This window comes from Cucumis melo, chromosome 6 (genome assembly GCF_025177605.1).
Source record: "Cucumis melo cultivar AY chromosome 6, USDA_Cmelo_AY_1.0, whole genome shotgun sequence".
Taxonomy (NCBI): Eukaryota; Viridiplantae; Streptophyta; class Magnoliopsida; order Cucurbitales; family Cucurbitaceae; genus Cucumis; species Cucumis melo.
The window spans coordinates 17588040-17601011 of NC_066862.1; positions in this window are offsets into that span (position 1 = coordinate 17588040).

The window sequence follows — 12972 nt, forward strand, 5'->3', positions numbered from 1 at the left end:
ACTAGTCCCATTAGGTGCCTATTAACTTCTTATTAGAGTCCTGAAAATGGTACCCAATAACTGGTACGTTCCCGAACACGTGCAACATGCGCTCCCGTAGGAACAGAATCTGGTCTTCGGTGTCCCGAGGGAGCACTTAGGACATACTGGTCTGTAGCGAAACCGGAGGAAACGCTAAGACAATCGGGCTACAAGGATCCCGTTGAATCACTCGAATCATATCTATATCCATGCTAGACTGGCAGTCCCATCGGACTACGCAATCCTAAATAGGTGGTGATCCCGAAGGACACCCAAACAGGTACAACTCTAATAGGCTAAGCTAACAGGTACCCTAACCATAGCATACATACAACATGACATCATCTCGTAATCATATCAGTCTAATCATCATATCACATTTCATCGCAATATCCAAACATAAAGCCGTAACCAGCCGTCATCATATGAAACAATGCTATCATATCAAATCACGTCATCAGTCACATCATGCCCTTATTAATTAACATATCGTTATGCAGTCTAGTCCTCAAGTGCATAACTAGGAATGCATGCGGTCTTATGATACTAGTCGTAGAGCTAGTAGTAGAAATCTCTTACCTGGAGATTTGCTCAATCGAATTCTAACAATCAGGTCACCCGCTTCTCAAGTCGCAAGTCCTAAATGGTTAGAAACAACAATTAATAACCTAACATTCATGGAACGAAGTCCAAGGATTGTTCGAGCAACTTACCCAAGATCAAGGTTGCAATAATTTATTTTAAGTCGAGAAATCCCACGCTCCAAACTCCAATTGGTCCAACTGGCCCTTTTAGAAAGATAATTTAATTTAATCCAAAATCAAATTATTTAAAAACCAAAATTACTCTTCGTTGGGTATGCCAAAAACCCAACCAACTTACTAAAAACTTACCAACGATAGGTGAGGAAAGGATCAAAAAAACTAGGTGGCTCAAAAAGGCTTGGCGGCTCGGCTCATGCGCAGGCGCGACTCGACTCGAGGCTGGTGCTGCGTGCGTGCGGATTGGCGTGGATGGATGCGGCTTGGCTAGCTGCACAGACATGGCACGCGTGCGGCTCGACGCTGGTGGATGCATCTCGGCTAGCAATGAGACGCGGCGTACGTACGACTCGACGCGGATGGATGTGGCTCGACTAGCGGTGAGACGCGGCGCGTGACAGCTCAATGCATGCAGATGTGGGGAGCAGAGATGCGATCAGTTACGGCTGTGTGGCTCGGGTTGCGGAGGCACGTCGCGACTGAGCTTCGCGGGCTTCGACGATCGGTACGCGGCGTGCGACGGTGTGGCTAATCACGCAGTTGGCGACGACTGGTTTCGTGGTGGCAGCTGACGGAAGAGATCGGCTTGGGAGGCCCGGCTACGAGGAAGAAATTGGCTGGAGATCGGCTTGGCTACCGGCTCGGTTGTTCTGTGACAAAAGGTCAACGGTGACGACTTGCAGTGAAGGGAGGGGCCACGGCGGCGGTGACTTGCTAGGGTTTCTTCCTTTGGGTTTGGTTGAAGAGGAAGATGAATAGTGCAATGTATTTAATGCCAAAATAATAATTCTTTATCATCATAATTATCTTTTCTCTTCCCCAAAATACTCACTCTCCCTCTTTATTTCTCAACCAATCACATCAATCCCTTCTCTTTCTCTTTCTTTTTCCAAATAATATCTCACCACTACCTTTAACAAAAATCAATTCTCTCTCTCCTCAACCCAAATATCTTTATTTACCACAACAATTCTATCAATATTTTATCCTCCAAATAAAATAAATATAATCCTCAAAACTTAGTAAATCACAAAATCAAAGCGTAATTAATCAAGTCTCCTCAAGTAAATTCAAAATTTCAATAACCACACTTAAGATAATAATAAAAAAAAATCTAAATTGTTGGGGCGTTACAAAAATATAGAAGAAGTGTATCAAAACACCATGATTATGTTGAAAAAGCATAAGTATTTAGAAATTAACTTTACATAAGCATGCATACCTGTTTTATCGTGTTTCAGTGTCTTAAAGCAGGATAAAAGCAAAAGAGGAAATTAGTGAATCGTATAGGATATCGCGCAAAAGCTATGCAAGAAGAGCCCTTTGTCGAGAACAAATGCTAAGAGAGGATAGTTCACTAGAAGACAAGAATGTAGTTAGGGATGATGTGACTTGACAATGGCGACTTTCGATGCTGACATGATCAGAAGAATAGAAGTTTTCCGCCAAAAGTTGACTATATAAAGGACCCTATTACCGTCAAGAAAAGAAGGCCTGGAGAGGCCATAGACCCAGCTGTATATAAAGGAGACATGTTAATCTCAGGCCAAAATGCCTGAATGGGCCAAAAACTAGAGAGTGGCGAAAAGAAGTAGCCTTTCTGCCATCTGTAAAAGTCATTTTCTTCTTCTTTGGCCAAGCTGTGAGTGAGAGTTTAGAGTTTGAAGGAAAGGAAGTCTATCTCCCACTTCCGCTAACTTGTAAACATTTTCCATTCTCTTTTCTTCCCATTTTGTATTCTTTGTAATATATGTTGTTCACATTGTAGAACGGCCGTAGGCCTACATTCTTTAATATATTTTACATGTTTATATCATTTCAATCCATACATCTCTTTACTGTTCATATGTCAATGTGCTATTTATAGTTTAGTCTTGTGATAAGTTCTTGAGAAGTTGCTTTGCTTATAACTCTTATTGGGTTAGTTGAGCTATTTTCATCACCTGGCCACTCTTATTTCCAACTACCCGAGAGAGCAAGTAGCAAGGATATGGCTAACGCACTTAAGAAGAGTTTAGAGACAAACTTCATCTTGACGAGATAACTTTCATCGTTTGTACCTCGAAAGGAAGACAAGTGTCGGTAATAGGCATCGAGATGTTTCTGTTCTTAGTCGCGAAGCTCTATGCGTTTTATAAGTAAATTCTTCTAGATATATCTCACATAACTAGATTTAGTCATTTGTACCCTAAAAGGCGACAAGTGTGGCGTATAAAGACTCTGAGAGGAGCTCATCTTAATCATAAACTAGTTATGAGAGCCATATTGCATCAAGCCTTTCATGGTCTAATCGCCTAGTCATGGATATACATTCCTTCACCCCTGCTGATACAAGTTAGTTCAAAACTCCATTTCGCCTCCATCTAATTCCCCTTTATATAATCTCTCAAGTACAAAAGTAGTTTTAGTTCTGCTTACATTCATTTATTCATTATTTGTTATTCTTTTATACAACCTAATTGATGATTAAATCCTAGAACTAATTATTGATATCAATTCCTGTGTTTGACGAGATCATCCGGATAAATCTATTATTTCGCTTATACTTGGGCATGCAATAGTAAAACTTATACATGACTATGACTTAGCTTTAATATGATGATAGAGACATTGGGAGCATTTTTCATGTAATGAGCATGTTTGAGAACATATGAGGAGATTCACAAGGAGAATTTTGTATGCAATGATCTTAAATCAATGAAATATTATGGAGGATAAAGTATAGTTTACCTCACTAAGTTCGAACTCACAACTAAGTATAAGCATATTTGATACCGGCAAATAAAACCAAAAACCATCCATAGAGTTTAAATTAATAATCTAAAAAAGTTAGTTTGCATTTACACCAAAAGCCATCCTTAGAGTTTAAATTAATGGAGTTTGCAAGTTGCAATCCACCATAAAAAAGCTATAAGAAAAACTTCATTGAGTTTAGCTTGCCTATTTAATATTAGAAACCATAACTCTATTAGAAGTTAAAACCACCTAAAAGTGCCTTTCCACTCTCCCTTCCTATTCTATTCCCTCTAATTCCAACTTTTTTGCATACCCAAAAAGGGAGAGTGAATAAAAAATCCGTCTCTGACCCAATAAATCCACTTCCAAATATTATCAATCAAATCAATAAACAGGGGAACAATTAAAGATTGTATCATCAAATATGTATGTCCTTTAGCCTTTACTTGTTTTTCATTTAAGGGTTTAAGGTTAAGGGTCAACTGGTGTCGTCCAAAAGACAAAGCGATATCGGTCGGCTTCATGTCACATCTCGAGCCTAGTGAGGAGGTACTCCAAGATGGGGTGTGAAATAACGATCACTAACGCACCTGTCATATGCATAATAATAAATTCATAGACGTGTCATTGAGGTTCTATGTCTGCGACTACGATATGCGGTAAGACATGATCATCACTATGTCTCTAGGCGAGGATTATGCAATAAAAGGTACATATCGTTTCCATCCAGAACTACTTAATCTGCATTGAGTACAAGTTTTCCTCTCGCTTGTCCAAGTGTAAGCAAAGCGAGAGGTTTCCTTGGTAAGCTAGGGTAAAACACAGAGAATTTCTACCAAACTTAGCGATAACGATTACTTCTAACTTCAAGTAGTATACATATCTATACAGTATGATTTGTGCCTGTGTGTATTAGTTTTACTATTTACACTAGAGATTCTGTAGAAGGTGACATGGAGTAATTTGATGATGAAAAGTGAACTAACTTGTATTAAAGAAATATAAAGAAAAGTCTTCGCATTGTAGGCGATCATCGATACGATAGACATCACTTAATCATCTTCTAATTGACGCGAGCAACATCTCAATGCTTAAACACCATACTTGTTCTCTTTTCGGGATACAAATGATGAAGATAAATCAGGCAATAACTATCTAGGCTTCCTTACTTGTAAGAGTCACATTGCCTCTCTTTTAAGGTGGACAACCTCTCAACATCAAGATGCCACATTTGTTCTGCTTTTGGGATACAAATGATGGAGATCAAATGCCCAAATGGAGTTTGTTTCCAAACTTCTTTCTGCACGTTTAGCTATGTCCTCGCTACTTACTCTTCAAAGCAATTGACAACGAACGCTACTATAAGTGATGGAGTCAAGCTAAGAAAAACACGATGAACCTTATAAGTAAAGATCTCTCATCAAGCACTCATCACAAGCTTAAACTACTTATGAAACTTCAACAAGATGAATAGTAAAAGAGATGAAGGAATGACAGTGAATAAAGATGCAATGTATTGATTGATGTAGGCCTCTTGGCCGTGGAAATATAAAAGTCAAAACATTACAATGAGAATATAAAAATGGAAAGCATAATGACTTGTTGATCATTCCTTGACTCTTTTACAAGTTAGGGGAATGGTTGATGGTTTCTCTTTCTAGTCTCTTTCTAAGCTCTAACTTAGAAGTTAACGGGAGAAGTGGTAAAGAAGAGAACTTCTACAAAAGAGGAAGAGTTATTCTCTTCCACCGACTCTTAGAGAGACAAACCTCCCTGGAGCTCTTTAGCTTTTAGTCCCTTTAGTCCTTCCTTTTACGTGGTAGAGATGGAGGCTTAATATAAGCTAATTTTTGTAGGAAACTTATATTCTTCTGCATATTTCAGTGCCAAAAAAATCATTGTAATGCACACCAACTCCAACTACCATTCTTGCTTTCTAACGAATCTCTCTGCGTGATGACGTGTTATCTCGCCTAGCGATGTTAATCATCAGACAACCTTCTATTTTGTAGGCTTTATCGCACGTTCTTCGTGTGATGTGATAAAACACTAAAAACCATAGTTAATTAGGCGTGGAGACTTATGCAAGTTAAATTCTCTTCTCTTTATAAATTTACAGTGAAAGTTACATGTTTTGTTACTTTATCCCACGTTTTGACTTCATTGTTTTACCTAAAAAACTATAATAACTTGTATTTCTACCTGTTAACAGAATGTGGAATAAATGCATCAAAAGCTTGTACTTGAATTGCAAAAGATATAATGTACAAGAGAATAAAATTTACATAAGTACAAAAATAAGTAAATTTACAAAAGATAACACCCCCAAATTTATTCTTGACATGGTTCAAAAGGTTCTACCATGGTATTTAGTTCACATCAAATTTGATGAAGGGTTCCTCAAGCTTGAATGGATAGATAAGCGCGAGCACGAGCCTGACAATAGCCGCGTGGATGTAGTTCATAAGGGTCTTATATTGCCTATCTATTCGCAAAGATGCTCGCTTGATTAATGTGTTCAATGCCTGATTCTACGTTTTAAGCATTGCAATGTCTGCCTCTATTATGTCAAGCTGAGCTTGATGACGAAGATCATTATTGTCAATTTTGAGTTCCAAGTCCTGAAATTATTTATGACTTTTCAATTGACTTTCTTACAGGTTAGCTTGTCATTGAAACATGTCTTCAAATCCATCTAACATTGGTTTTGCAAAATTGTTCTCTATGAATTTGAAGTACTCGTCATCGTTGTCATCGCTTTCTTTCATCACATTTTATTCTTTGCTCTTTTGTTTAGGTAAGGAAGGAGGGTATGTCTCACTTGCTACCTCATAGGAAATCCTTTACACTTGAGGAGTGGGTCATCAATAGCATTCTCTAAGACTTCTTTGCTAACAGGAACTAGGGATGCTTCTTTTAGATCCTTGATCTTATCTTCAATTGGGGTAAATAGATCACAGAGTGAGTCTTCAAAACTTTCTTGGTACAACTCGACATCCCCTTGGTTAGTTGAAGGATTATTTAAGTCAGGCACTGCAAGGGTTTGATTAGGTAAAGCGACGACAAGAGCTAGAGGATTTTCCTCTTGACGCATTGAGGTAGTCGTGGTGGTTTGGATTTGGCGGAGAGGGCTTGTCGTTTTGGATTTCTCAGGAGTTGAAGTTTGGATTTTTAAGGAAGGCAGCGATGTTTTAGACTTAGTGGAATAGGTGGTCTTCTTCGGCAATTTAAGAGGTGAAAGTGGTATGATGGTTTGGACAATAGGTGGGGTGATTATCGTAAGGGGAAAAGGGTCCTTAGACTCCTTGACTATAGGTCTTTTCTCTTGTTTCTTTGACCTAGAGGCCTCGTCCTCACCTTTTTTCTTGTGCACAAGAGGACTCTACTTCTTAATTTCTTATTCTTCTTCTTCTTTCATCTCATCTTCATCTTCCATCTCTTCATCCTCAGAAGATGTTTCTTTATTTCAAGTTTTGAGGTGTTTCTTCTCAGCTTTGTTTTTATGGAGGTTTATCATATGATTGAGACTAGTCATGGTGCAAATTCCATCTTTCACCGTCGTTTCGGGGTAATTTTTCAATGTGTCACAACTTGCAAACATAACTCTTCTATCTGATTTGAGAAGGGTCTTGTGCTGCGTAGATGCCTCTCCCATGCTTGAATGTGTTCACAGATGATTTCACTAACAGTAATGAGGATCTCTTGCATTATGCAATAAAGCTGCATCGCCTTGTCCAAAGAGATTGTGTTGTCATGTCGTGTTGGCACCAACTTCTTCTTTGTAAAGAATAGTCAAATGCTGGATTTCGTGTTAAGGTTGTGTGGGAAGAGTTGATATTTCCTAATTGGCGTGATGTCCCAATTTTCCCCTTTCCATACGATTGTCTCAACGTATCCTTCATGTACTCTTGCGCTGGGTTCTTCAAAATGACTTGCCCAACCGCGTTTTCATCCAATGCAAAGACCATGTTGATATGCTCAAGACCAAAATACACCTTTTCTTGTTTCACCACCACTTAGTCTTCTTCATCATTTATGAAGCCTTTGTATCACATGCTGACTACATTTGCTTTAGCTTTGAATACCCCTTGAAAAAAAATTTGCCTCTTGAAGGCGCAGATCGAGCCTCCTAGAAATATTGGCAAACCACCCTAGAAGGGAAAGAGCACATTTTCAATCATAAAGTTTTTGTTTACATACTCGGCAGAAAGGGGTACATTAAACCGAGGTCCTCATCTTCTTCTTTTTCCTAGGCCTTTTCGTCCATAGGACCTTTTTTTTTTCTTCTTGCCTCTTGGTGAATGATAACTTGTAGAAATACAAGTTACTATAACCTTTTAAGTAAAATAATGAAGTCTTGTCGCATGAAAATAGAAGAAAATGGAGGAAAAAGTAGGCGATTTGATTAATCTGCGAAATGCATGATACAAAAGAACCTTATCACAATTTTACTATGTTTTAGTGCTCTAATCACATAATTTTAGGCAAAAGTGAGTGAAGCTAGACGATATCATGCTTACGCGAGAAGACACATTCAACCTTTGCAGTGAAAATAAGTACAAGCTAGACGTCCAAGGCGCTAACAAACAAAATTGGTAGGCAAGAAATTTAGAGAAAGGATAAAAGGAAGTTTACACAGCTCCGTTGTAGCTTTTCAGATGCCTTGATGGCATGTGGTATCCTGCTAACATCAACTCTCACCTTTAAATAAAGGCTCTCACTCCAGAACAAGCATGCACATTTTGGCCGAAGAGCAAGTTCTTACATCGTCCATCTTCTCCCTTCCTTTGAGTTTCAAGAGAGAGGAAATCATCCCCTCCATCTTCCACCTCATCAATAGGCAAAAATCTGAGCTAAAGAGTATGAGAAATCAGACTCTGTGGCGTAACATCTTCTTCTGTGTTACAGTTTGTATTTTTGTTATTTGTTTTACATGGTCGAGAGGCCTAAAGTTGTTTTTATTAAAGCAATGCATTTCTTCTTTCATTCTCCTATGTTTATTATTCTTTCCATGTTTAATCTGATTGGTTAGCTAACTAGTAAGGAAGTGTGTTTTTAATACTTAAAGAATCATAATGGATATACAATGAGTTTTTCTAAGTTAAACGCGAATATCTTAACATTGTACACTTGAGAGAAGAACAATGATATAGATCGTAATCACCTAACAAGTGAGATCCGCATTTAGCTAAGGAAGTGGCATGAATATTGTACTAATACAATCTTATCTCCAAACTCATCATTCGCATACATTATCGAGAGGATACTGTGTATGGCGATAACACTGAGACATTGCCCGCCTTAATTAAGGACAAGTTACTAATAGCAAATTCAAGATGATCATAAACAAACCATAGCTTAACTTTGTGCATTTGTATCCTGAAAGGCGAGCAAGTATGACATAAGCACTAAGAGGTTGCTTCCCCTAATTCTAAGTTGATACATGCTTTGGATCGCCTTGAAGTATTAAAGCACAAATTATTACATTTAGAAAATTAGACGTTTCCTTTCTTGCCATGTTTATAATGAGTTCATATCCCATCTTTCCATCTCGTTATGGTCACCTTACACCGCCAAGCACAGTAGTGTTAATATTTAGGAAAATTAGCATACTGTTCATAATTATATTTAGTTGCGATAGGATAAATTAGGAACTTAAATTCCCTGTGTTCGACCCTAGAGTTACCAGAAAACCTCTCTTCGCTTATACTTGGGAGATAGAGACGCGATAACATTTACCTTTAGCAATTTAGCAACGCATGAATAAGAGTGTACCTTTTATCGCATAATTATATTTAGTTGCCTAATAGTCACTCAATTAGAGACTCTAATGTTAAATCTACAAGCATAATACTTGTTAAAATATAGCGCATAAACAAACAAGAGAGTTTTTGACATCGCTGCCAGGAATTTCAAGTTTTCCTATTTAACTTACTTGTGTGCTAAATTGTGCAGAAGTTCAATTTCAACTGAATCATGTTGTTTAGCCGAAAAGTCCATGAACAAGTTTATGAGTGAAGACAAACAACTTGAATTCCAACTTGAACTTAAGATTTAGGGAACCTTTCGGAGACACCGTAGACAAAGGTAGAGGCAAAATCGTGAGAACATGAAAAATCATAATAACAATAATAACCCTGCCAATCAGAATGTCCAAGAGCAAAATCCAGCATATTTAGCCCATGACATGAACTGCCTTGTTAGATCATATTCATCACCGAACCTTTACGATTTCAACCTAGGTATCGTGTATCCGATGTTTGGTGAATACGCAAGGTTCAAGATCAAACAAGTAATGCTCCAAATGATCTAAATGCTGGACAATTTGGGGGACAGCCACGCGAAGATCCTCACGAGCATATCAGAATTTTCTATTCTATCTGCGCTTCGTTCAATATTTTGGGAATATCACGAGATTAGCTGCATCTCGCATTATTTATGCTAACACTACGCGGCGAAGTAAAACAATGGGCAAACTCCCTAAAGGAAGAGGAAGCTATAACTTGGGATAGTTTAATTGTAAAGTTTATGAAAAAGTTCCTCTTACCCCTTGAAAATGCGAGAAGTAGGCAGGACCTGATGACCTTTGAGCAGCGAGATAGTGAGAATTTAATCGACGCTTGGAGGAGATTCAAGAGGATAATCAAGAGATGCCCTCAACACTGCATTCATGGATGCATTTTAATGGAGCAGCTCTATTTTGAGTTGAGAGACGATACATAACAATCTGCTGACGTTGTGTTTATAGGTGGGAAGTTGAGATCATCCTACAACCAGATTTAGACTACCTTGGACGCAATGGCCAGCAATAGCCAAGAATGGAGAGATGATGGTTTTGGATCACAAAATGACAGTCAAAGAAACAGAGAAAATAGAGGAAGATTAGATGGAATCGACAGGAACCCAATGGTGGCGTTACAAGGACAAGTCACTGAAATGAACAAGCTCCTTCAATCTATGGCATTATTGCAAGTTAATGTTGCGGGAAGCTTCGTTCAGGCGTGCAACAAGTGACTGAAATGGATGTGTGTAGTACGGAGCCACTCATAACACTGATGCATGCCCATTGAATACTGAGACCGTCGCTTACGTCAAGAATGAGCTCTACTCCAATATGTACAACGTGGGGTGTAGAGACCATCCACATTTTAGTTAAAGGGGTCAAGAGCAAGATGTTCAACACCGACAAGGTGGCTAAGGAAATTACAAGGGCAAAGCACCTGGTTAACGCAAAAAACAGTACAATGAGAGGCCACGCCAGTCAGCACAACGTTGCCACCACCACAACAATCTGAACTATTATTCATCTTCTTCTTCTTCATTAATGGAGGGCCTCTTTCATGAATATATGTAGAGGAATGATGTGCTTCTGTAGAGTCAGGCCTCGTCCATAAAGAATCTAGCATTGCAACTGGGACAACTCACCAGCGATATCTCTAGAAGACCTAAGGGATCCTTTCCGAGCAACATTGAAATGCCTAATTAGGCGAGGGATCCGATAAAGAAAAGTGTTAAACGATGACACTCAGAAGTAGAAGAAACTTGACCATCCACGAACTAGAATCCGACACTACTAGAAAAAGAGTCTTTCTTGACGGTTGTAATTTTAATTTCTTGACAGTCTTTGAGAAAAACGTCAAGAAAGGGGTGATTTAGAAAAAAAACTGTCAAGAACTTTTACGAAAAGGCGGAGGGTAGTCAATTTTCACCTTTCTTGACGGTTTTGAAATGTCAAGTAATATGAATTTTTCCTTGATGTTTTAAAACCGTCAAGTATTATCTATTACATTCTTGACATTTTTAAAAGATCAAGAATTTTTATAAATTCGACATTCTTGACGTTTTTTAAACGTCAAATGATATGTACTTATCCTTGACATTTTAAAAACGTCAAGTAATATCAATTAAATTCTTGACGTTTTAAAACGTCAAGAATTTTTATGAAAAGGCGGAGGGTCATTTTTCAAATTTCTTGACGTTTTTTAAACGTCAAGTAAGGTACTTTTCCTTGACGTTTAAAAAACGTCAAGATTTACTAAATAATTAAAAAAAATAAAATATTAAAATTTTCATTAATCAAAATAATTAAAAAAAAAACCCTTAAATCACTTTTCCCAAATTTCTAAAAAAAAAAAACTTTTTCCTCTTTTTTCCCCCCAACTATCCATTTGTTTCCATATCTCTAAAAAGAACCTATCTATTTTCTCCCAGAAGTTTTCACTCTTCCCTGATTTTCTCCGATTTGAACGCTCCCCTTCTCGACCACAATTGTGTGAACAATCCCTTAAGACGGCCCGTCACCGAACGATCTCGCACCATGGACGTTCCACCGCGCACGGATGTTCACGTTCATGGAGACGCTCCACCCACATACATTCTCCACGACTGTAATGTCATGGAAGGCCGATATGAAGAAAGAAGTAGGTCTTTATGTTTAACTCCCACCAACTGTTTGTTGTTTGTTCTGCTTTTGGGTTCTCTTGTGTCTTACTGTGTAATTGGATTCCTGTTGTTGGATTGATTTGGGAATGTGGGTTTTGCAATGTGGTGATTTTTGTGTAAGGGGCGGGTTAATATGTTTCTATTTGATCTTTTTTGTTGACGTCATGAGGATATGTTCATGTAGTATCCTCATCATACTAACCGAACCAAGATTTATCAAGTGGGCATACCTTATCAATGTTTCGTTTAATGTGTGCATTAACAACTTTGACTAAATTGAAGTGTAATGTACATGATACTTCTTAAATTTGAACTTAATGACACTAATACTTTTCCTTCAAAATATAACATGTATATTGGAACGTCTAGGCACATGTATATTTTGGTTCCTCATGTTGGTGTTGTGAACTCTGAAACTTTTTATTTATTACTTTTGCCAGATTGAAGTTCTTAATCAGTGAGCATTTGGGTTTGCACACAGGTTGTAAAATGCCTTATAAATTTGATTCACAAGCACGGTGGCTGGATTGACAATGATGGATCCATCTTCTTGGCTTGTGATACAATCTTGAATGCTTCTGAAGGTACTTTAGTACGAAATTCTGTTTATATTGTTTCTTTAAGTTCTTGATTGGTTATCATTTAATTTACCGAAAAATTTTCCATTTTCGGTAAAATTTTTTCTCCACAATGTAACAAGTTTTTTGTTTATGCTTGCAAGATGTTTGATCATATGTCTCCAAAATCAAAGGTTAATTCATAAGGTGTTTTTGTTCTAATTTTCTGTTTTCTTTGAATGGGGGCTGAACTTCTCCTAGTTCAAATGACCAATATGAGTGATTTTTCAACACAATCAAACTTGTGCCATTGGTTTAGAAAATTTTGGTCTCCACAATGTAACAAGTTTTTTATGGAGTAAATTATTGCTAATTCATCGGTATTATGCATAAATTATTGCTAATTTATTTGGTTTGAACTTTGATGTTTCTTTCCTTCCAAGTAATGGAAATAA